The sequence below is a fragment of the Mirounga angustirostris genome, unplaced genomic scaffold (assembly GCF_029215605.1).
Source record: "Mirounga angustirostris isolate CCGP_5_RB_7025 unplaced genomic scaffold, mMirAng1.0.hap1 SCAF_17, whole genome shotgun sequence".
Taxonomy (NCBI): domain Eukaryota; kingdom Metazoa; phylum Chordata; class Mammalia; order Carnivora; family Phocidae; genus Mirounga; species Mirounga angustirostris.
The window spans coordinates 35,424,801-35,451,046 of NW_026991725.1; the positions used below are offsets into that span (position 1 = coordinate 35,424,801).

Consider the following 26,246-nt stretch of genomic DNA (forward strand, 5'->3'; position numbering starts at 1 on the left):
ATCATGCCATCAGATGAGGGCAAATGGGGACTAAAAGGGAATATGCTAAGGTGATTAGGTAAAAGGATGGAAATCCTTGAGTTAGTGAATTAACATCCTTGAGTTACTGAATTACCCTAACCTGGAAACACCCTCTCTTGGGGATTCTTGTCATGTGAGATAATAAGTACTTTATACTTCATTGTGAATTGGGTCATCTGTCACTTGCAGCCAATAGATTCCTAGGTGATAAATCTCAGATGAAAGAGGGTAAAGATACATATCTACCCTCTCCAGTTAGTCCATCCATGTGATGAGCTAATGTGTGTTTTTTCATTCTTAGGGTAGAGATCAGTCCCTTTGCAAAGGTGATGTCCTTTCTATCCCTCGGATCCTAAAACGATAACACCAGTTGTACCTTCATGAAGCAAGTCAAAAGTTGAAGAACTCCGTAGAATCAGTATCCAAATCTATGAATGGAAAACATAGGAGATTGGAGCCTGAATTCTATTTGTTGCCCACACATATGTGTAAATCACCATGATGTTCCTAGGTGGGTGGGGGTCTCCATTTTGGTTTTGCCTTGAAACTTGCACTATGTGGCATTCCGGTTCACTACTTTGGGTACAGAGTCCTACAGGCAAGGGCCCTGCTTGGTGTGAATATTGCATATTCCACATGTGGCTTAATCTCACTGAGATTCAGTTCTCCACATGACACACGGGGATGGATAAGACTACCTATTTCACTGCATTATAATAAGATTGATAGGTCATGCGTCCTGAGGTTTTGCAACGTGCCAGATGCTGTTCCAAGCACTATGCAAGGGTTAACTCTTAATGAGGGAGATCCAGGTATTATTATTCCCCTTACACTGGTGAGAAAATTGAGACACAAACCAGCTGAACAACTTGCTCCAGACCACTCAGCTCTTAAGAGCTAGAGTGAGGATTTGACTCCAGGTCGTTGGGCTCTAGAGTATGAGCTGTTTAAACACGCTATCACCTGCCGACTGTTTGGCACATACGCATGCAATAAATGTCACTTAGCATTTTCATTTTGCATTTTCCCATTACTTTATTTTGACTTCAATGTGGGGGAGGTGATTATCCAAAGATGTGAATTATCCAAGGATTGTGATAGTCGAGGCAGAGGAAATACTAGATTTTTCTGAGTAGGAGTAGGGTTAAAGAGTCTCAGTACTTGAACCAGTCCAAAGCAAGAAACAAATGTCCAGAAGCCTTCCCTGCTCCACATCTGTTTTTATTTTTCAGTTTATCAGCCTGCTGTTCCATGACAGGATTTTGCAATATTCAGCTCCCCTGGTGACTTATAGGCTATCAAGGGAAAAGAGAATAAAGAAAAGCTTTTAGCCAACTTCAGCTTTTCCTTCCTTAAAACTGAAGATAAGCTCTGGCTGGACACCATGAGGTTGGTTAAAAAGGCTAATTCATGTGTCTCCTCTTTATCAGCTTGAGAGGGGATGCTGGCTTTGCCAGTGCCCAGCACTGTTGATAGTCCTTGTCCCGCAGGGTCAAGATGGTGTGTGTGAAGATTAGACAAGCTTGTAGCTGAGGATACCCAACAGAGTGCAGTTCTTCTCTCCTGGGGAATAGGAGAAGATCTCTGGTAGATCTTTGGTAGATGATATCTGTGTCATCACATCAAAGGTGAGGTTTGACAAGAACACGAACAGCAATATGTGGAGGTACATAGCTCCTGGGTCATCTCCTGCAAAACCAGCCACTCTTTCATGTACTGTAAGCAGGGAATGACCTCCAGCCTTTGGTTCTTCATAAGAATTCATATTAACTGCATCAAAAGCCAGGCCAGTGCCTCTAACAGTCAATGAGTTCTCATTAGGGAGGAACAGCCCATTTTCAGGTTGGTATGAGGAGCTTTAGTCAGGCTTTCAAGGTAATGCTCATCTTCCATAAAACTTTTACAAGTGGTCACAAATTGCTGACAACAATTCTTTCCTAAACTGTGAAAGATCAACTCCAGATGTTTGCCTTCTGCTGGAGGAGACCCAACCAGTGTCTCTTCCACCAGAAAACGCATCACAGTAAAAGAAGAAATGACTCCAGTAACTGGTCTCTTGAGCTGCCTCTAGAGCTCAAAAGTACTCAAAAATCTCATATCCTCCCCTCTTTCAGGTCTCTCACTGGGCAGCCATTACATGGCTTCTCCTGGATGTGGTGAGTAGAGATGTTAAGGAATGGAAAACATTTAGGTGTCTTAAAACAGTCCATGTAGTGAGTGATAGTTTGGAAAGAAACCATTAGGAAAGGACGTGTAAAGACCGAGGCCAGATTTAAACTTGTCTTGTGTTGTGATCAAGAAGCAATTACCTGGTTAATTCTACCCAGGGAACACAAGTTCTCCCAAATAACCCAGGTGTTTTAGATGAATGGGGTCAGTTAGAATACAAAGTAGTCAAAATAGTTCTTTGGTTCTTTGCATTCAGTATGTAAATTGGAAGAAGAGAGTTACACAGTGGGAGTCACAACCAAATGAAATACTTTATTATAAACCTCATTTAGCATAATGGATTAAATATGCAGTTTTTGACAAGAATAAACATTCGGCCTTGTAAAAGTGGCTACTTCTGAATCTTTGCTACCACTCCATTTTTTTCAGATTTTCACATTTTATTACATTGTGTTAGATTTACCCCTCCTAGCAAGTTTATTCTTCATTTAAGACCACCTTTCAGAACAATTTTTTCTCAGATTTTATTTTCAAGTAATCTCTACACCCAACTTGGGTCTGGAACTTACAACCCTGTGATCATGAGTCTCATGCTCTATGGACTGAGCCAGCCAGGCAACCCCAAACAAATATTTTTACTGCCATCAATTTAGAAACTTTAAGGAAGCATGAGCTATTCCAAAAGAAAAGCAGAATCATGTTTGGGATACTTCTGTCTCTCTTAGTTTCCATTTTCTGAAAAAGTCCTCATTTCACCATCATTTTGAGGGTGATTTTTTTTGTTTTATTTTGTTTTGTTTTTGAGGAGCTACAGGTCAATATTATGGTTATTTCCTTGAATGCACTGTGCTTGTTTTACTGTTCTTTCTTTTTTTTTCTTTTCTTCGTTTTTTTAAAGATTTTTTTTTTTAAGTCATCTCTATACCCAGCGTGGGGCTTGAACTCACAACCCCGAGATCAAGAGACGCACACTCAACCAACTGAACCAGCTAGGTGTTCGTACTCTTCTTTCTTTTAAGGCTTATTTTCAGCCATTTTACAGTGATGTATCTAGGTGCTTTTATCTTGTTTTGTGTTCTTGGAGTTCAGCAAGCTTCTTGGATATTTGATTTGAAGAATTTGATTCATTTTGGAAAATTCTTTACCAAAGTCAGTTTATTTTATTTTATTTATTATGTTTATTTTAGTTTTCTTTTTTTTTATTTGAATATGGTGGACACACAATATTACATTAGTTTCAGGTGTACAACATAGTGATTCGACAATTCCATGCCTTATGCTGTGCTCACCTCAAGTGTAGCTACCATCTGTCACTGTACAGCACTCTTACAACATCTCTGACTAGAGTCCATATGCTCTGCCTTTTATTCCCATGACATATTCATTTCATAACTGGAAGCCTGTATCTCCCACTCCCTTTGACCCATTTTGCCCATCCCCCCACCCATCCCCTCTGGCAACCATGAGTTTTGTTCTCTGTTATAGGTCTGATTCTGCTTTTTGTTTGTTTATTCATTTGTTTTGCTTTGTTTTGTTTTAGATTCCACATATGAGTGAAATCATATGGTATACCAAAGTCAACTTTAACATAGCTCTTGCTTTCATTCCATGATATGATTTTTGCAGAATTTACCCATTCTCCTAAAGGACATGGGGAAAGTTTCTGGATCGGCTATTATAAATAGAGCTGTTGTGAACAGCTTGTCCTAATCTTTTGGTGAGCTCATGTACACATTTCTGGTTTATACATATCTAGGAGTGGAATTGCTGGGGATGGATTCAGATTCATTAGGCCACTTGCTACTTATGAGCTTTGTGAACCAAGGCATGTTATGTAGCTTCTCTGAGACTCATTTTTCATATCTGTGTATTGGAAATAAAAATAGTTGCCCCTCAAAAAAATAAAATAAAATAAAATAAAATAGCTCTTGCTTTCTCTTCTTTCTTGTTCCTTTGTATCTTCAATTACGTATCTATCACACTGTTTATTATTATCCTATGTCTCTCACATTGGTTCTGTTTTTTTTGGTTTTGGTTTTCTTTGTCGTTGTTGTTAACACATTTTTCTCCCTGCTCTTCAGTTTAGATTATTTCTCCTCATCTGTGTTTCAGTTCACTGATCTCTTCTAATGCAGTGTCTAGTTTGTTGTTAAGTTTATCAGCTCTTAAGGATTTTTTTTCGATTCTAGAGTTTCCATTTAATGCTTTTTTAAAAAGTTCCTTTTCTCTATTGAAATTTTCCATCCATCTTTTCCTTCATTGTGTACATACTTTTCTCTCTCCTTTAATACACTTATACTAGTTATTTCAAAGTCCTGCTAGCTGATTGCAATATCTTAGTCAATGCGGGGTGACTTCTCTTCCCTGCTTTTTTTCTCTTTCCCCATGGTTTTATATTATGTACTAGAGGTTTCTCTATGCCTTTCTAGCCAAACACAAACCATACCCTTCACTCCCACTGAGAAAAATCTTGTGGTTGTGATCCAATGGGTAAAGAGGATCAGTTTTGATTTTAGGACTTCACTAGATTCAAATAGGTCTTGCCAGTCTATGTGGCTGCTAAATTGTCTCTAGATTTCCCTTTACTCTAGCAGATACCCTCTGCCCAGACACGATGCTCTACCAGCAGGTGCCCAGTTATGGACAAGGGCCTGTGGGAAGAAACAGCTTTTGATCATTGCTCACCCAAGAAGTGAGCTTCCTGTGGGACTTAGTTCCTTCATATTCTGTGTGTTCACAGTTAGATGTCTGGAGTTTATTTTACCTGTACTTCACAGGTAGAATATACACCTTGTTCATATTTTTGCATTATTTGTTATAGATGCAGGATAAATGGCACCTGTGATCCTCTATACCAAGAGTTGGCATACTACAGTTCAAATCTGGGCCACATCTGGCCTGCAGCCTATTTTTTTTACAGCCAGTTAGCTAAGAACAGCTTTTCAAGTTTGTAAAGGATTGTAAAAGTCAGCAACCGCCAAAGAAGAATATGCAACAGATGATACATGACTCACAAACTCCATCATATTTACTACCTGACCGCTTACAGAAAAACTTTATTGATCTCAATCTATATTTTAATTGAAATGCTAACATTGTTTGCTTTGTCTTGTTTTGTTTTTATCCTGTTATGCAGCAGGATTGAGTTAATACAAACTTGCTGCCAGCATCCTGGGAGCTGGTGAGGTGGAAAGCTGGGAGTCTAAACATTCACAATGTAAACTCGTCATCAGCGTCTGTTTCACATGAAGTCCTCGTTGTCAAATGGTGTCTCCCAGGCCAGATCCCATTTGGTTTACTCACTCCGGAGAGTGCACCTCCAACAGTCAACTGCAGGAACATGGCTATCATTCTAACATCATTTGTCTTAATACTTTCTCTTTATTCTTGTGGGGTTTGCTTTTCTCTCCTTTATTCCCTGAAATTATTATACTGAGGCATCTGGAAGGCAGGATAGTGTATGCATGTGATCTTCTTTCCATCTTTAACCAGACGCAGCCTCTACTCTTCATGGTGTTCATGCAGAGGAAACTTAACAGAAGCAAAAGCATTTGAAATCTGAGTCAGAGGGAGGTCTAGGTTATGACAGAGTAGAAATAGCATTTCTTGTGCAACTATTTGTATAGGGAGTCTTACGTGAACTAAGAAGGCTGTAAACAAAACACATCCTGGCAAAACAATAATATAAACCACATTTTTATTAAAATCAAATGACATATGGTAATTATGCATTCCGTTGCTAAGTTAATTTTATCCCAAATTGTAGATAATAGCTAATATGAAGTCAAATTAAATTGGCATTCATTCAGAAGTGTTGTTCCTCCAGTGAAAAAGAAATTGATCTGCTATTTTTATCCTAACTGTCCCTCCATGATAGTGGGCAAGACACTTAACTTTCTAAAGCTCACTGAATGGAAAAAAAAAATTAGTCTTTTATTTCATTACTTTCAAGGTCAATCCCAGCTTTATAAATTTATCATCTGTTAAAGAAAATATGAACTTATTTCACTGTGTCAGTATAAAGAAAGCACCTTTCTGCTTTGTTAATAGAACCATTGCTAAACTTTATATCTATATAAGTATTAAAAATATTTCTGGGACATATATAAATCCTCTTTGTACAGTTAGGTGGAAAATTAATGTTAGTCCATCAGTTATATCAATTCAGGCAATTTACCAAATGAAATCAACAAGAATCACAGAGATTCAAAATATCAGTAACTCTAATCCTATAATAATCCTCGGATGGCAGGATGATCAAGGTCGTTTTTTTTTTCTTTAAATAATTGTTACAGTTGAAGTCATTGGATAATCCCAGCAAACAAAACTACAAGTCCTACTAAAGAGTTTTTGTATACAATTCTGTATAAGAAATGCCTGATTAAATTTTGTCTGCCAGAGCTAAATTGATGGGTAGTAGATTTGCAAATTTTTGAAATGAGAGAATAGAGGGAGGAAGGAAGTAATTTAAGGTCATGATTTCTAATTTGTAAAGTCCATTTATAATATTCTTTAGGGTAATTTGCTGATGACAGTAAAGCTTAAGGAGATAGATCAAGCTAATTCATTAACTGCTCTATCTTCGTGGAGAGGATTAAGAGATGGAGGAGAAATTGGTCTGCAGAATTTCAAGCATCAGGGGAGTTCTGCAGACTCAGTCTGTGGACAGAACTAGCAAACCAAAATGATAGATCATTTGGCTGAATTATATCTTTCAGTCTCAGTAGGATAATCACCGTCATCATCTCAGGAATAAATTTTTTAAAATCCATAATAATAATAGCAATAATAACATTAATGGTAATACAAATAGTAATTCCTGACATGCATTAATCATTTGCCAGGTGCTAGCTTATTTTATAAGAGGCTTTATTTCATTTCATCTTTGTCACAACCTATGAGAAAAATTTTAGTATTTCCCTGTCTTTTCAAGAAATGAGGTACAGAGAAGTTACATAATTTGATCACAAACTGGGAGGCAAAGCCATGTTTCAAACCTCATCAGCCTGATCTCAGAACGAAATTTTATTATTTCGTTATTTATTTATAAGGGGATTGTCAAGTTAAATGCTCTGTTCCCTGTGTTTCTGTTCTGTAGAGAAATAGAACTTTTTTTTCTCTAAAGACAAAAGTTACTTCCTAACACCCAGTCATGTTGGTGAAGAGGGACAAAATAGGACAAGAAAAGGGGTGCTTGGGTGGCTCAGCCTCTGGCTCAGGTCATGATCTCAGGGTTTAGGACTGAGCCTTGCTTCAGGCTCTGTGCTCAGTGTGGAGTCTGTTTGGGATTCTTTCTCTCCCTTTCCCCCTGCCCCTCCACCCCTAAAATAAATAAATAAATCTTTTTAAAAATAGGATAAGAAAGTAGGTAATAAATAAAAGGGAAATCAGAGTATAAATTCAAAATATTTTAAGAGGCATGGACACTAATTATTCTAACAATGGTGATTGGAACCATTTTTCTTTTTTTAAAAATTTATTTATTTATTTATTTATTTATTTATTCTTATGTTAATCCCCATACATTACATCATTAGTTTTAGATGAAGTGTTCCATGATTCATTGTTTGTGCATAACACCCAGTGCTCCATGCAGAATGTGCCCTCCTCAATACCCACCACCAGGCTAACCCATCCTCCCACCCTCCTCCCCTCTAGAACCCTCAGTTTGTTTTTCAGAGTCCATCGTCTCTCATGGAAACCATTTTTCTTTTTTGTCAGTTTGGCACACAAGCAAGTCATCCAACCTCTTTAAACTCCAGTTTCCTCATCTATACTCCAAGTATTATAAAGATCAATGACTTAAGGTAGGTAAATAAACCTAATCTAGTACCTACATCAATGAAACGATGGTGATTGCATTATCAATGTTAAGATTAGATTGCTCTCTCCAAGCCATTGGATAAAAGCTATGGAAAATAATCGTGTGCCTTCTTTTGAAATTTGCTCCTGAAATCTCACCAAGTGTGTTAGAAGCATCTCTAGTCTTCCACACCATGGGTGATCCAGGGAGCAGCAGAAGCAGGAGCTTCTTAGAAATGCAGACACCGTGGCCACACCTCAGATCTGCCCAATCAGGATCCCTAGGAATGCTTTCAACGTTGAGAAGTACTGGCTTATAGGAATGGAAAAGGAACTGATGGTGTGCTTAAACAAGCAGAGAAACAGTGGGAAGGGTTGATTTCTGGCTCAAATAACTGGAGACCCAAAAGTTAAAGAAGTCTGCCCCCCTCCCCATGTGTTTTATTGTTGTTTTGGCTTGGTTTGTTCATTTGTTTGTTTAAGCAAATAGAAGCAAAAGGGCCACAGAAGAAGAGACATTGCGAATGAGACACTCTAGTAATGGAACCAAGTCCCTGAGGTCTTCTCGAACTCAGAAAGAAATGGGATGGAAAGCAAAGGTGTGTGCATAAGTCTGGTGTGTAGAAGGGGATCCAGTCCTTCCGAGACAGAGAAGAAGGGGCACAGATGCAATTCACTGTGTGGGCAGAGGGCAGGAAGCTGAAGAAGTTAGTGAGCAAAGAGCAAGATATCAAGTGAGAGAGGTGAGTAGAGATGGCTTAGGGAAAGGGATGAAGGTTTAGGGATTGGAGGTATGGAGGATGAGAGAGAGGGCTAATTACAGATATAATGACCTGAAGAAATACTGAAGTGGGTAATGAGGACTAGGACATTTGCTACAGTGCTTCCCAGGCCTGAAAGAGGATGAGCCTAAGGGAGAAGCCATCTTACCAGGCTTTGGTTTACTTTGGTTACAAAAAGGTGGAGAACTCTTTCTCTGAAAGCTTGAAGATGCAGGTCAATTGTGATTGATGGCATTGGGGCTCTAAAGCGTGCAGTTCACTGGAAAGAAGATGAATTATGGTGGGTGAGGTAAAAACGAGCCTGATGGAAGGAATTATGCATATCAGAATAAGGAACTGAATAAAGGAGGGATGAGATAAATGAAGGCAGAGCACATTGGGTCCAAAACTTATAACAAGAGCCATGAAAGTCATTTGGTTGAATATCCAGATACTGTGGAGATTCTAATTGTCATGTGCATTTGGTACAAACTAGTTTTGAAAAAGAGGGATGGGGGGGGGGAGAGGGAGAAGAGTACTAATTGCTTTATGGGACAGCACTTTAGGCTGTAAGGTGGGAAGAGTACACCCTGAAAAGTATGGTTTTATACAAATTAGGCATCCATGTTCTAGGGGCAACTTGCGGAATTGACTCAAGCTAGCCATTTGATGAGTGCAGCCACCATGAAATGACAGTAGTATGTATGAAGGTTGGCCCCTATCTTTTTGTAATTCCATCTGACCCCTTTTTATAATGAAGCAATACTGGAATGCTCACTGAATCAAAGCAGGAAGCCAATAGAAGAGAAGTTGATTAGTGGACAAATCTTCCTTGGGAATAGGAAAAGAGCTGAAGGGAAGAAACGCATCAAAATCAGTAACAAAAAATAAAAGTAAAGAATCAAAACCTCACTTACCTGTTCATCTCGGGGTTTTCAGAGATGAGGCAGAATATATCAAGCACAGAAGTTTCCCTCCAACCAAGGAAACCCATCATCTCCTCTAGCTTAAATTTCTATTAATTAGAGACTGTTTTGTTTTTAAATGAAAATTTCCAACTGACTGGATTTGAGGGAGTAGAAAATTAGCCAAATGTTAGTCATCACCATCTTCTGGTACATTTTTCTGATCAGATTTTTTCTTCCTAATCCCTAGATGAATTATTCCAGATAGTTGTGTGTATGTGTGTGTGTGTGTATAATGTAGATATTTATTTATGTGATATGTATACTTATATATTATATATAATGAGTATATATTATACACAATATCTCATCTACATATATATACATAACATACATATTTTTATTTTTAAAAGATTAATTTATGCAAAATTGAAAAACCCTAAGGGAACAAGTAAGTATTCAGTGCAAATCATGTTTTCTGTCTGCTAGTGATTCTCAGTCTCCTATTTCCCCACCTCAGACATAATCACTACTACAAAGGTTTTATGTAAAAATCTACAGATAATATGGGTATATGTCAACATGTGTATAACCTTCCTTTTTCACACAACTAGGATTTGGTACACATTCTCTTTCACTCTGCATTTTCACTTTGTCTTGGAAGTTGGTCCATATGGAAGTATACAGACCCTCCTCATTCTTTTCTGACAGCCGTAGCTCCCTATTACTCCATTGGATGGAACTACCAGTATTTGTTCACTAACCCCCTCTTACCACACTTAAACATTGTTTCTGGGTCCTTTACCTTCATAAACAATGACATAGCTGCCTTCTTGCACCTACATATCTGCACACATCTAATCTATAACCAAGACTCTAAGAATGGAATTCTTTATCAGAATATGCTTCTGTAGAATTTGATAACTTTGGGCAAATTGTACTGGCAAAGGGTCTCTATTCCCTCCATATATGTATGTGAGTACGGTTCTCCACATTCCCTTTGATCTTACACTTTCTGGTCTTTATGAACCTAATTATGTAAACACATATAGTTTTATTTTAAAATTTGAACATTTCATCATATTTAAATTTAATTTCTCTTTAAACCCCTAGGAGCTATCTGTTCCTGTCCCTTGACAATATTTCCACTGGAAGGTTTGGTTTCCCTGACTGACTTGGTGGAATATTTCATGCTAAGAAAATTAGCTCTTTCCTTGTCATACGTGTTATAAAACGCATTGCCTGTCACTTGACCTTGTCCGTATACTTTTTATTTTTTTTCCTTTTGGGCTGAAGCATTTAGTAAGTTTTTCTAGAGTTTTCAAAGACAAGCCTCTATTACTAGATGAGGACACTGAGTGGGAGGATCTGTTTCTGGGTGTCTCTAACATATCTCTACAGCTCACCTCCATTTTCTAGTACCCAGCTGCTGCCATATTTTGAGAGTCAACAGACTTCCATCAAGGGAAGAGCCATCACCCCGCTCACCTGTCATAGAGTTTACATTTATATGATTTACATCCTCATCTGGCTTAACTGCAAAAGGAAAGAGACTTCTAACGCATTCTTCTCCAACTAGGGTTTCGAGACATGGTTCCATGAAGCTACCGTATATAATGTTAACTCGCTGATTATGAAGACCTGACCTGGAATGAAAGCAGATGGACTGGAAAGGAAGGGTGAATTTGAGGGGGCAATAGTTGTACACAACTGGCAGTGTTCAGAGGCTGATCAGGTAAACCCACCAGGATAGATAGAGGAGGGAAGCATCCAGAATGGCTCCAATGGGGAGAGCATAAGTAGTGCAGTGGTAGAGCTGTTCCTGTGGAAAGAGGAGATCACAGATAGTGAGAAAGTGCAGAGGCAAATTTTTTCACATACAATTTTTATGTGCTTAATTATATTTTCATTTTTATAAACAGCTAAGTTCTTTATCAAAAAATATTGTAGAACTGACTAAGAGAAATAAACATTTAGCAGACCACTTAGCCTGCACTAAAGGGACATACTATTTTGCAGCAAGTTATAATAGCTATGTTCCAATAGTATTGAGATCCCTTGTCTAATTGGATCAATTCAATAGGCCAAATGATGGTGCTCTGATGATTTGAAAGCCAGATATATTACTCTCTTGCCTCAGCCAAGTAGTTTACACCAGATATTGAGACCTGGCTACACAGACAAAGCAGTCTAACCAGCTGTAAAGGACCTATATTTTGCCAGCTTCATGTGAGTTCTTATTGGCTTGGGCCCTTTATTCCTACAGAATTGTTTTCGTGCCTAGGAAGAAATGCTGTCTTAGCAAGGCTCTGAGAATCCAGTTTTGCTGGGAGAGTTGCCAGAGAATGAATGGAAAGCTAAGAACAGCAATCCATAGATTTGCTTTTAGGGCTTTGATACAGTACATTTCTGAAGGCGATATGCCATTAACTAGAACATTCAGCAAAGCAGTTGGTACTGAGCCATTTGCCAGTAAAACTGATGAATAATGAATGGGAATGCACGTAATGATGAGCCAAGAGGGAGACTTCACTATGGCTTAATCTGGCTAATGAGTTAGCATTAATGAAATTCAACAGTGTGGGGGCGCCTGGGTGGCTCAGTTGGTTAAGCGACTGCCTTCGGCTCAGGTCATGATCCTGGAGTCCCTGGATCGGGTCCTGCATCGGGCTCCCTGCTCGGCAGGGAGTCTGCTTCTCCCTCTGACCCTCCCCCATCTTGTGCTCTCTCTCTCTGTCTCATTCTCTCTCTCAAATAAATAAATAAAATCTTTAAAAAAAAAAAAAAAGAAATTCAACAGTGTGGCTATCTACAGGTTTCAGGTGTTGCCCATCCCCTGCTTTACTTCTTTAATAGAAAATACCACACACACTAATCTACCATGCGTACACTTTCAACCCATCAGACTCTAAAATGACCATTAATCTCTGCAGTTGGTGAGTCTAATTCCTTGTCTCTGTGATTATTTATTATGGGTAGCAAATGTATTTTCAAGAATGCATGCGAGTATGGATGAGTGTCTCAGGATCTATTTGAAGACCTATCAGTCAGTCATCTACCTATGCTGATTTAATTAAAAATTATCTGAGTTATAACTCTGAGTCCATTGAAAAATAATGCCATTTTTCAGAGCTCGGATATTTTATTGCTCTTCGGCATTGATGTAGGCAATCTCCTAATCAGAAAGAGGAAGTGAACCTCTTATTACTCTGATCAGTTGGCTCCTTAGTCATGCTTTCACTATTTAATTTTATTTAAAGTCTTCTCTCGAAATGATCTCCTTACCCATTTCATCTCACATGGTGCTTAGAGCTGTGTACAATTAAATCATAAATGAGATCAGAGTTGGGGCTGTAAAAAATATGGGCACTATTCTATGCTGATCTCATCTACCCTAAGGCCCCCAGTCCCAAAGTACATACAGTGGAATTCCCATTTTACTCTGAGTGTCATGCTCCATTTATCCTTAGATCTCAAAGTATATCTGACAAGGGTGATGTTGCACATTATAAAATAAGATTTCTCAAACTCTGCCCATCTGTTAGTGATACAGGCAATCTAAGTGTCCTATATATAGAACATATATACATTTCCTGCATTGCATATTCTTTCAAATATTTGCACTTGGCATTGCAAGGTGTCCCACTGTCATAACAGACAAGTCATTCATTAAACTGTCAGCACCTTGCTACCCTGCTCCCATAGAGGGCCCATTTCTGTGTTTTCTGTTTCTTGTTGGATGACCTATTCACTCATCATGAGCTAAGCAGTTACTCTCATAACGGGTGCAACTGAGTTGTTCATGTCAACATATGTAAACCAAAGTTCTGCTTCTTCATTTCTAGCGGTCCAACACTTGACTGGTGGAGGGCACTAATGGGTTGGAAAACCAACTTGCATTCATGAGAGTTAAGTTGGTGTCAATATGATGCAGCTCTTGGCTGAGACATCTAAGGAAGGGGCATTAAAAGCAAAGTAGAACAAACAAGTGACAGCAAAAAAAAAAAAAAAAGTGAGTCATTGTAAACATTGTTTGAAAATCTGAAAGGGAATCAAGAAAAGCAATTAGCTACCCAGACCTACACATTGTAACTATTTGGAACAGATTAAGTGGGAAATTACAAAAATATATTTAACCTAAAAGTGAAGCATCTAATATGTCACTATATGGAAGATGAAAAAAAAATGAAAATTAATTTCTGGAAAATTACAGCTAAACTCCCCTGATTTTGAGCTTTGATTTTGTTGTTTCCCTTTTAAGAGGGCTTGTCTTTATGAGAAATTTGATAGTCACTGAAAAAATTAGGTAGATAATTTATTTTTTGCTCATTCAACATCTTATAGTCTCTAAAATATTCAAGCCCCTTTCCTTATTTTTCTTCTTGACCTTTTGCCTAATCCATGATTATTTATATTCCAGAGAGCAGAAAATGGGGGGCGGGTAAGAAGGGGGAAATTAAATTGGCCAATTTGCCTCCTAATTAACAACTTGAGTCAAGCTTGACAGAAAGTAGATTAAACTCATTAACTTCAGTGAGATCCATGGATAATCTGTACTTTCCACTCAACTTTGTACTCTGCGGCATCAGCTCTAATAAAGATGAAAAGATTGATGATAAAATGTAAGAGACAAACATTCTCTCACACCATCTTTCTAAGTTACAAAGGTTTGGGTTTGTTATTATGGGATAGAGCTGTTGATGCATTATGTTCCATAAGATTTATTATTCTGAGCTTACTTTGGCAAAGGAATAGAAAAGACCACCTCACTAATCAATTAAGTCATTGCATTTTTTATAGTGTATACTTTGCAGTACTCACTTGAAACTTGGTGCTTAGGGAAGTGAAATGTCCTCCTCCCCAGGACTATAAAAGAGGCATGAGGAGAAAAAGCTAATATCCCCTCATAACAAAAATATCAGATGGAGCCATCCCCATTCCAGAAGCACAAATGAAAACAGGGAGAGACTCAAATCATATCACTATGCTAATTTATCTAACTAGTATTGCTTTTCCGTAGAACAATACATCTAAAATATTATGGTCCACATTGGAATTAGATTTTTTGTCCCCAATATTTTCCAAGAGAAACCACTTTATTTGTCAGACCAGCATGAGACAAAATCATCATTCCATGGTCCTATTATGAATTACTTCTACTTTGTTATTTAAAGAAGCTTAGCTTCACACAGCCAGTGCCCACCATAATGACACCACTCCCCCATGATTTGAAGATTTAATTATACTGACATAAATGACAGTCTCTAAGGTCCCAAGATAGGGGTCACAGTTGGTTTTTGCAGTGTGTGTGTGTGTGTGTGTGTGTGTGTAAAATGTTATTCTTTCCAAGCTATCTTGCATTGAGTATTTTAGGTTGAAAAGTGCATGCCTTTGATTAAACATGCTAATATTCTTTTTTTCAAAGATTTTATTTATTTGAGAGAGAGAAAGTGAGCGAGCATGAGCAGGGTTGGGGAGAAGGGCAGAAGGGACAAGGAAAGGGAGAAGCAGACTCCCTGCTGAGCAGGGAGCCTGACACAGGGCTCAATCCCAGGATCCTGAGATCATGACCCAAGCCAAAGGCAGATGCTTAACCTACTGAGCCACCCTGGCGCCCCAAATATGTTAATATTCTTATCTCTTCATGTGTATTGTGGTCAGAAATTCTGTGTGTAGGCAGCAGCTGGTGGAGCCAAGACTTTGGAATAACTTTTTCCATAGGGATGGTGTTCAGCTCTTCCATCATGTAACTAATGATTTCTAGAGTTGCTTGAAGAAAAGAACAAGGGTAATAAAAGTATGATATCATTTAAGAAATATTATCCTTAATACCACTATTTCAATGACAATGAATACAAGGAAAGCATCAATGACAAACCACTTGTTTGGGGCCAAATAAGAAAATCTAAGGGAAAGGAAAAGAGGAAGAGTGGAGAAAACTAGCTGTACACTTCATCAGTCTACAATGTTTCAAGTCATCCTTACAAATTTCAACAGAATGGAGAATGATTTCTATTGCTAGAGAAGGGAAACCAAGGAATGACCAATGGCTGACCTAGACTCTTATCCAAGAAAAATTTGATTCAGCATTTTCCTTTGTCTTATATAATTCTTAGTGTATTATTATTATTAAATTTCTGATACAATTTTACATCTGTCAAAATGCTACTCTTTAACATATGTATCATTTCTGATATAAATTATTACATCCCAATTATTGCCTTCTATAATTTAACTCTCACTTTCCAATATATCATCTTTAAAAAATGCATTTTTAGACTTCGAATTTCATGGTAAGTATGGAATTCAGAGATTATTTTTGATCCAATTTTCCACTAAGACTTTCTAAGACACTTAAAATGACACAGGGTAAGTTAGTGCTTTCTGTTTCATCCATCGCCAAATCTCCAGTACTTAGCAAATTACACAGAACATGGTAGGTGTGTGATAGTTAAAAAAAAAAAAAAGGAAGAACAAGATTCTGAGGTATTTCTACAGCTTGAAAATTATTTATAAAAAATTACTTTTTGTTCTAACATTGAATCCACATTAAACATTGTTTCTTCCAGGAGCTATAGCCTCTATCAACAGATTCCAAGCAGAAACTAATGCAAATAATAGGATGGTTTACAAGCCTGTTGGTCAGTCAACCGCTTTGTTCTCTGTGACCAAACCTTGTAATTATGGTGAGTACACAGTCCAGATTTCCCAACACATTCCAATTTCAGATATACTCCCTTATTGTTCTGAGAAATACACTTATAGTTGCCCAAGTATATAAATGCTTTTTTTATTGGCTTAGAAAGTATGACCACTGTGTAAAAAAAAAGTTTGCATACCAAAGTACTACCTAAAAACACTTTCAAAGCTGTGTTCTATCTCATGGAAATTAGGATAATTCCCAGAATAACACCAAAGAATGAGAATTAAAGTAGCAATGTAGACAAGGTGATTAACGAGAGTAAAAGTTCATATAGGAGAAAAACTTTAGATATAATTATTACCAAAGGGACAGATAAATACAATTCCAAATGAGAATCAAAAGTGCAAAGGTACAGAGAGATGGATCAGCAAATTTTTTGATTGAGAAAGTCGATTAGTGTATTAACCCTACCTAAGAGGGATCTGGTGAAAATGCTCTCACAAGATGGTGTAATGAGCCTGGCACTCACACAGAAACTATTAATGAAATGGGGAAACACATTAATGGCCTTCTCAAAACTCCAAAACTGTTTCAATCACTTTTATTACCAGTAAACAAACACAATTATACCCTTTTAGAAATAAATCTGTTAGATCCTGTCCAATTCAGTTTCAGAGATGGGAGTTCTATAAATGTGCAATATGTCACAATAGGTATAATGAAGCGGTTCTTGATAAAACTGAACCAAGTCATTAAAAAGTTGGAGTTTATTTTCCAATCAGTCAAATTGCAAGGGTGGTTGTTATGTTTTTGTTTTGATGACAATGCTGTTTTTAGTCAACGTTATATGTCATTGCTTTTTAAAATATATCTAAATTACTCACTGAATTTGATTGGACTCATCAATTCGTTAGCATTTGTTTGCTTCCTTGCAAATGGTCACATTTCTGAGTTGGGTTTAACAAATATGTACCTCTCAATACATCTATTTTCCCAGGTGATTCGTTTGTCACTGGGGAAATACTGGTAACCAGGACCACCAAGTAGCCTGCTCAACAGACAGGATTCCACACTCTATCACTTATTTAGATGAACGGGTTGGAATTATTAGGGGGTCAGCTTTTCTTTTAAACAACTTATGAACGTTTACAAAAGTGTTTTTTTGTGTGCATAAAGTTGTCCCTTCATGAGTAATTTGATAAGTACGGGATCAGCATAAACAGCACTCCAAAGAAACATGTCAAATAATATTTTGCAAAATTAAAATTTCATAAAATATAACTTATTCATAAATAACAGCCAATCACACACACACACACACACACACAAAATGATTCCCTGGTTAGTGACAGATTTAGGAAATAAAAATTGCACAAGTTCAAAATACCTATTTTCGAATTTTATTTTTCAGCCAGGAAGAAATATCTTTCCATCTCTTATTGACTCAAACTCTAGCTCCAAAAAAAGAAAAAAAAAAAGGAAAGAAAAAAACATAATCTGGAGACATGCAAATATTTAATAATATTCCTTGTGTTATAAGAGTCTTATATCTACAATATTCAAACTTCTTAAACAAAAATAATACCCAACTATCACCACTGAGATCTTAGAATTTGTTTTCATTTGAGGGTCACAAGTCACTTACTACCCCGCCCCCCAGAAAAAAACTGCAGGAGAGTGTAACCTGTTTTCTGGAAACTTTAGAATTCTTAGTTTAAAATTCGATGTGCTTCTTATTCAATAACATACTATATTTACTTAAGGAGGAGTTATTCTTGGATAATGTTCACATCGAGATTTTTAGGTTGAATGAAAACAAGAGCCAAATAAACTTGGCAATTAGATGAACAAAGTTTCTGGTTTAAAAATGGCCTCTGTCTAGAAGTCCTGTACAAAGCTTCTCCCAAACTCCCACTAAAAGAACGATGTAAAGACAGAAAAGATGCAAATTTATGACCTTATAAACTAAGATTGACAGAAAACCTAAGGCCTTGGATCTGGAAGGAATTTTCAATAATTGGAAGTCAGAGTTGAGTGTATTAACCAACTGGTGCCCTTGCATCTTCATCTCATGAAATAGACCAGCCTTGACAGAATAAGAGATGTTGGAGAGATAGTGAAACTGATCCACACACCCCCAGGCTCAGGCAGAGAAGCAGGGCCTACACTGACCAAGAATGATTGTAGCTGATGCTCTTCTCTCTTCCCTCCCTCCTCAGCCCACTCACCTTGTATGTTCTTCTAGAAACAGAAACTCCAATACTGCCTGTATAATAAGAGAGAGAGGAGCAAGGGGAGCATGGGCTGGCAGTGAAAGGTTAAACCCGTTGGCAGTGAAACCCACAAATAAAACTCAGGAGAAGACACAGCACAAGATGGATTGTAATTGTTCATAGAGATGTTAGGACTTCTGCACATCATCTAGTTCTTCAGCTACAGCCCTGAGGTTAAGTTTTGCTCAGCAAACAAATGACAAGCAAAGGGTCAATCTATTCAATCAAAATGCTGAGTCTGGATATAGTCTTGTTCATTTGATGGTTGATAAAGTTAATGATAATAATAAAAGTTACTAAAAAGTTACCATGTGACCGGTACTACCCCTCCCACTTAGAAATATTTAATCACTAATCCCTTTAAAACTCTATGAGGTGAGTACAAATATCCCCATTCTTCTGATGAGGAGACTGAGGCAAAGAGAGTGCACTTTGAAGCAATTTGTTCAATTATATGGTGGTAAGTAGTGAAGCTATGATTTAAACACAGGCAGTCTAGCTATAAAGTCTCTGGTCTTAACCGTGATTTTAAACAAATAAAAATGTAAAAAATATTAAAAAAAAAAAGCCTAAGTATGAATACTGTAGGATGAAATAAGAGAAATATCACCCTGAAGATTTTAGGAAGACCACGTGTCTGAAAATGATCTATTAAAGGAACCATGATAATAGAAAGTTAACTAGAAAATATTTAAGGGTCCAAGAAGACATGGCCTTTCTGAAAAAGGAATAGAAAGGCCAAAAGAGAGAGTTGGTTGGGTTAAATGATAAGTGGGTGAGATAAATAAAGATATAAATATGTCAGATACTTGCATTGGTGACACCAATTCAGGGCCTCCCTGTAGCCCCTCCCTTTGCAATGTGACTTTGAAGTTCTTCCAAGATGTGGAGTCTATTTCCTTAGCCAAGAAATGGGGTTGGCCTTGAGACATGCTTTGACCGATAGAATGCTCAGAAGCAGTATCATGCTAGTTCTGAAACGAGACCTCAAGAGGTTTCGTGTGCTTTTTCTCTATTAGACTCTTCAATCTGCCCTGAGCATAAGCTCAAGTACTCTGCTGGAGGATGATGACGGGCTACATGGGGAGGTGAGGGGTGAGCCCATCCTAGACCAGCAAGCTCCCAGCCAACTTGCCAGCTGACAGCAGCCATGTGAATGAGCCCAGGTGAGATTAGCCAAGGCTGGCCCAGAGCAGCAGAACTGCCCACCTGACTCATGCACACACAAGAAATACATTATTTCTGTTTTAGGCTGTACGCATTGGATTCGTTTATCACTTAGCAACAGCTATACACTATGGACTCTAAACATGTACCTGGGAAAATATAAAGGTAGAATGTACCAGAAATATCAATTACACTCTCTACCAATTATTTCCTTCCTTTTCTATGCTCCCTTTAGAAGAAAATATGTCCCAAACTTTTTCTGACCGTCTGCCGTCCTAAGCTCTTTTGAAGGGGCATTAGGCATCCATAACTACTTTGGACCCAGAGTAGAAATCTAGCTCAAGTTGGAACCATGAGACACTCTTTTATGAGAATTTAAAATTAGCTTTCAAATACTCTAATCAGCATCTGAGAGGAAGTCTTTCTGAGGACAAAAATAAAATCAATACAAAAAATGAAGTAATGAAAAAAGCAAGTAAGTCCCCAGAGAGAGAGAGAGGGAAAATTATTTATGTTGCACGCCCTTTCCTTGGAGCCCGTGAGATGTTTATATCCTTGTTCCCTTTTTTTCCATTATGAAATATGTTTCCTTTTTGCATGCCTATGAGGGTAGCCTGCCCATTCTTCAAGACATCTCCTCCTTTCTAAATATTTCCATGGTTATCAATAGGATGGAATGGCCATTTCCATAGGATGGAATACTCTTATTTATTGAAAGAGGACAACACCAATTTTTAGCCACAACCATATAGAACTATAGTAAGGTACAAAAGGTTTTAGCTCTTCCAGTTTTTTATCAGGTAGCTCTCCTTTATCTAGTTGTTTCTTATGACAGGCAATACAAAATATAGGCTTTCAGGAGAAAATTTAAACTTAGTCTTTTCCTCTTCAATTTTTGTGATGTTGAGTGTGTTACACATGAAGAGTAAAATGGGGGGATTGATACACTTACTGAGAAAAATCAGCCTTCTGTTACATAAAAAACATTGCGAAATAATGGGAATTTCATCTCCACCTCCTTCCAGTGGTTCCTGCTGTGCAGATCCTATTCTGTTTCTCCTAGTGTTCTGGAGTGTTCTTCCCATCAAGTGGAGTTAAGACCTCCACAGCAGGACCCACTGGCTGGAGATGGAGGTAGAGATGGAATTCATGGTATTTCCTACTACATTTTGCATGAGTCTTTTCTGCAGTGGTGTAAGGTGTCAAAGAGATTTTGGAAACCATTCCCCTTCTCCTTTTTCATATGTTCAAATTAACTATTGAAAAAATACAGTTCTGAAGAGCTTTCACATTCAAATCAAAATCCACTGGAAAACTGTGTGTGTGTCTTTGCTTTATCTTAAAATTTGAGTCTAAGGTGGGTTTCTTGGAAGGTTTGTCATTTTACCATATTTCCTCTTCTGTGCCTTTTGAAAAAATGATATGTGAAACTTTCCTAAATCCAAGTCAACATAACAGCAGATCAAAAAAGATTGAGATGCTAATACCAAAACTAAATGATTTCTTCATTTCTTGACTAAAAAGGAGAGAGGTGAAGGAGAAGAAAAATGCCCCCTTGACAGTTTACTCCCTTTCTTCTTTCATCTTTTGTTACTTATGTGCATTAACTTGCCACTGACCCTTTGCATAGGTTGTCTGTTCTCTTCCCCATTTCTATTCATAGAAGCAGATCCTGAAGACATCTTAGAATTACACTGATTCAAAACAAACAACAGCAAGAAAACAACAAAATGAAGGCCCAGAAGACTGCACTATATTACTTACATGTTGTCATAGCCATCAATCCTAAATGTAAATACCAACCCTAAATTTAAATAAATTAAATGGTCACAATAAAAAAATTTTAAAAAATAAATAAAAATAAAATTAATTAATTAAATGGTCAAAAAATAAAATTAAGTTAAAAAAAGATGAAGAGGAATAAAATAAAAATAATACTAAAAATAAAATAAATAAATAAAAATAAAAATAAAATAATATACAGATATTAAACTCTGAGTTTTCTGGCTTAAAGGTGAGAAATAAAACATTCGTTGACAGCTGTATGTGATACCATAGGGAAGAGTTTGTATTTTTGACACACAGAGGAGCCGAGAGAAGGCAAGGAATGAGTGGGAAGGCTGGGCCTGACTGAACATTCTACGAAAGCTTTGTACACCCTCTGCCTAGTGCTTGCAGGTGCTCAGTAAATATTTATTTTTTGACCAGATCCTTCTGTAGAACCCCTTAGAGGGAGTGGAGAGAATACAGATTTGTCTAGATAAGCCCAGATGTATACCTTAGCTCCCTAAAGAGTCTAAATCTCGTATTTTCTAGTTTAATGATCATATGTATTTAATGGAGTTGTTGAATGCAGATGATGTATGTAAAGGAACTGGAGTATAACAGGCAAGGGGCAAAGGCTTGTTGTTTTTACTAGTGGTTGCAGAAGTGGATGAGCTAGCAGGAGAAACTCTTGGAGCAACAGAATGTTAACTTACAAATTTGGGCAAAGAGAGTCAGGGAGAAAAGGTGGAAGGGATTCAAGAACAAGAAGTTAATTTGAGAACATAACAGCTCCTTGTGTCAAGAAGTGGAGTTTATCTGGGCGCCTGGGTGGCTCAGTTGGTTAAGCGACTGCCTTCGGCTCAGGTCATGATCCTGGAGTCCCGGGATCGAGTCCCGCATCGGGCTCCCTGCTCGGCAGGGAGTCTGCTTCTCCCTCTGACCCTCCCCCCTCTCGTGCTCTCTCTCCCATTCTCTCTCTCAAATGAATAAATAAAATCTTTAAAAAAAAAAAAAAAAGAAGTGGAGTTTATCTTACCATCCCCTTAATTTGTTTTGTGAGTTGTTTTGCCTGTTATAATGTGGCAGAAGTAAAGTTGTGTGAGTTCCAAAGCCTGGGTTTTCACAGAGTGCACGGCTTGGGCCTTTTCTGTGTTGGAATCCTGAAACCACGATAAGATGAAGAAGTCAAGTCTAATGGATAATGAGAGGTCAACTGGAGGAAAGCCAAGGATGCCCAGCTTATAGCCAGTCAAAGTAGCAAGATCTGTGAGCGCTGCCATCTTGGAACTCCCAGCTTTAGCCTAACCATGAACGACTGTAGTCACATGAGTGATCCCAGGAAAGATCAGCAGAAGAACTCCCCATGTTGCCAATGCAAAGAATCACAAAATACAATAAATACTGTTCAAAGCTACTGAGTTTTGAGCAGGTTGTTAAACTCCAACAGATTACTGAAATAAAAATTAGGAGTGGGTTGCTGCCATCACAAAAACCTAAAATATTTGGCATTATCTTTGGACTCAAGTCCCTAAAGTCATCTGATGTCCTCCGACATTTATAAGGCACTGGATTAGGAGTACTGCAGATTCTTTTGTTAAGAAAACACTGTCTTTATGGACAAGATATTTATTATGTTATCAAGAAGACCTAGCTAAAATGCAGCATAAAATCATTGCTATGGAAGAATCACAGACAAGTCTATGATGACATAAAGAAAAGAAAAGAGGGCTTATGGGAAACTTCATGAAGAACCAGGCAATTGAACTGGACTCACAGACCAGTAAGGACTGTAACAAAGATGGCGCTGATGAGCATTCCAGCTGTAGGGACATCCTGAACAAAACTACAGAGGTGAAAAAGCACAGAGGAGGTTCTGGGACAAGTGAATAGTCCAGGTTGACAGGTGTATGATGTGCAGGACAAGATGCAGGCTTGAAGGAGCCGGAACTTCGATTGGAGGCAGACTGCCAAGTCTTGAGGTCAGGTTAAGTAGATTGGGCCGTCAGGCATGAAAAAAACAGAAGGGTATGAGGAAGTGAGTCAACCTGATTTAATGAATGGCACTTCAAGAAGCTAGATCCAAAAATAGCTCAGGACCCTCTATGTATAATTACCAAATTTTCCTGACCTGTTTGGATTCAAGATATTGTATGATGTGTTATGTGTACTTGCCCTTATACTATTTCGGAGAACAAACTATTCTGAAATAATAAATGTTTTTTCTCTAAAACAATGTTAAACAACAAATAATGCTGCAGGCTCAGATAACCACAGGATATTTTTTATTCCTAGGCATAACGTATAGGTATCTATCCCAAATTAGGCATATATTTACAGAAAGTAAGAAAAAACTAAAGGAATGCTTTAGAGTCTTAATTATACCAATACCATTCTCTGACATAATTGTCTGATTTTTTAAAATCTAGTTGTCCAAATTTACTTGCTGCTTAGATCAAATCACCATTATTTCTTATTCAAAATTGATTAAATGTAATTTGATATAATCAGTCTGTTCACCCTTCTCTTCTATCATCAGATAGTATCTTGTTTATTGATGGTTCTACTGACAGATTTTATATTTAAAAATAAACAAGCTAAAGCAAAACACATGATCTCGTCATCTATATTGGGATATCAGAAAATTAAACATCCTCAAAAGGTTAGATTTATCAGTAAGAGGGACAAACAATCTCCTTGGGGCTCAGATTGTGATATAACCTAAATACTAGGTTGATCTTAGAAATTAACATGATTAAAATAAGAGCCAGCACATATCCCTTGTGTAATTAGTGGTTTATTATCTAATAAATGATTTAATCTAACATATATTCAGACGCCACCATGAATAGGACTCCCATGGTCCCTTATGACATTGTATGCTAGAATGCAATATTCCTTTAAAATCTCCAAAATAAAAGAGGCAAACAGCAGCTTGAGGCCAGACAAGAAGCCTGTGAAACTTCAGACAGTTTTCATCACAGCTGGCCAGGCCTGGGAAGTTTCAGACAAAGGACTTCCGCCTTTATCTGGCCCTTATTCTGATGTCTCATTCAGCTGAAGATAAAAGGAAAGATGTGCTTTGAAATTTAACCATTAGGACGGCAAAGAAATCAACATGCAAATGTCACCCATACATGAATTCGAGATGAATTCTACATTTGTCATTGCAAACTTAGAACTCAGTTGGTATTTTTTACTCCCAAAGCAGTAGGATAAAAACTGTGAATGAAATATGAGTGCTGGGTTTAGTTCAGTTGGAATTCCTTAACTTACACATCTTATTTGCAAAGAACACAGAGAATATATATACAGTTGATGCTTGAACAATGTGGGGTCCAACCCCCACACAGTCCAAAATCTATGTATAACTTTTGACTCCCCCAGAACTTAACTAATAGCCTACTGTTGACTAGAAGACTTACTGATGACATAAACAGTGGATTAACACCTATTTTGTATATGTATTTTATATACTGCACTCTTACAATAGAGTAAGCTTGAGGAAAGAGTTACGAAGAAAAATCATAAGGAAAATGCATTTACAGTACTGTACTGTAAAAAATTCGCATGTAAGTGCACCTACACAGTTCAAACCTGTGTTGTTCAAGGATCAAGGAGCGAGACAGAGAAACACACACACACACACACACACACAGAACATGAAAAGACTATGAGAAGAGGAAATGAAAAACAAGAATCTGATATTATGATACCCTTCAACTTAAGCAATCAAGAACGCTAGGATTCTCCATATGTGTGTTTTCAAAAATCTTATCAACTTCTATCAGGAAAATGAATTCGTTTCTTGGGAAGAGGAAGTACAATTCTAAAGAAGCTCATACACCTATAGAAGACAGTAGTGACCGGAGAGGTATGGACAGTCAGGATTTACTCTACACATTCCCAGGGGAAAGAGTCACAAACTGCAAAATATGAACTGGCTCCATTTTCAAACTAAGAATAATTGTACATGGATCTTCTGTGTATAGTTTCTCGTCTCCTGATTCAGAACTAATTTTCTAAAGTGATTCCAAATAGTTTGTGTCATTTTATGAGAGTTTTATATTGGTTCCTGTATTTTTGCTACGAAAATCTCCCAAAGAAAATGACTTTATCACCCCCCAAACCCAACTCTCAACATACAAAGTCATTGCTAAATGAGGAGGGTGATTAAGGGTCAGTAAAGAATCTGAAGAAGTTTGTTTTGGAACAGAAGATTTCACATTGGGATATTATGCAGCCATCAAAAGGAATGAGATCTTGCCATTTGCAATGATGTGGATGGAACTGGAGGGTATTATGTTGAGTGAAATAAGTCAAAAAGAGAAAGACATGTATCATATGATCTCACTGATATGAGGAATTCTTAATTGCAGGAAACAAACTGAGTGTTGTTGGAGTGGGGGGTGGGGTGGGAGGGATGGGGTGACTGGGTGATAGACACTGGGGAGGGTATGTGCTCTGGTAAGTGCTGTGAATTGTGCAAGACTGTTGAATCTCAGATCTGTACCTCTGAAACAAATAATGCAATCTATGTTAAGAAAAAAAAAAAAGAAGAAGAAGAAGAAGGTAGCGGGAGGGGAAGAATGAAGCGGGGGAAATCGGAGGGGTAGACGACCATGAGAGACGATGGACTCTGAAAAACAAACAGGGTTCTAGAGGGGAGGGAGGTGAGAGGATGGGTTAGCCTGGTGGTGGGTATTAAAGAGGGCACGTTCTGCATGGAGCACTGGGTGTT

General features: G+C 37.8%; 1 long non-coding RNA gene across 1 annotated transcript in view; it reads right to left on the reverse strand.

The window, feature by feature from the left end:
* Positions 1-1,053: 1,053 nt before the first annotated feature.
* The window catches only part of LOC123853823 (uncharacterized), a 92,156-nt gene continuing 66,963 nt past the window's right edge, over positions 1,054-26,246 (reverse strand). The window contains exons 4-5 of the long non-coding RNA XR_006793213.3: positions 11,404-11,480; positions 1,054-5,721 (exon numbers count right to left, since the gene is read on the reverse strand). This is a non-coding gene — a long non-coding RNA (uncharacterized LOC123853823). The remainder of the gene's footprint in view (positions 5,722-11,403; positions 11,481-26,246) is intronic.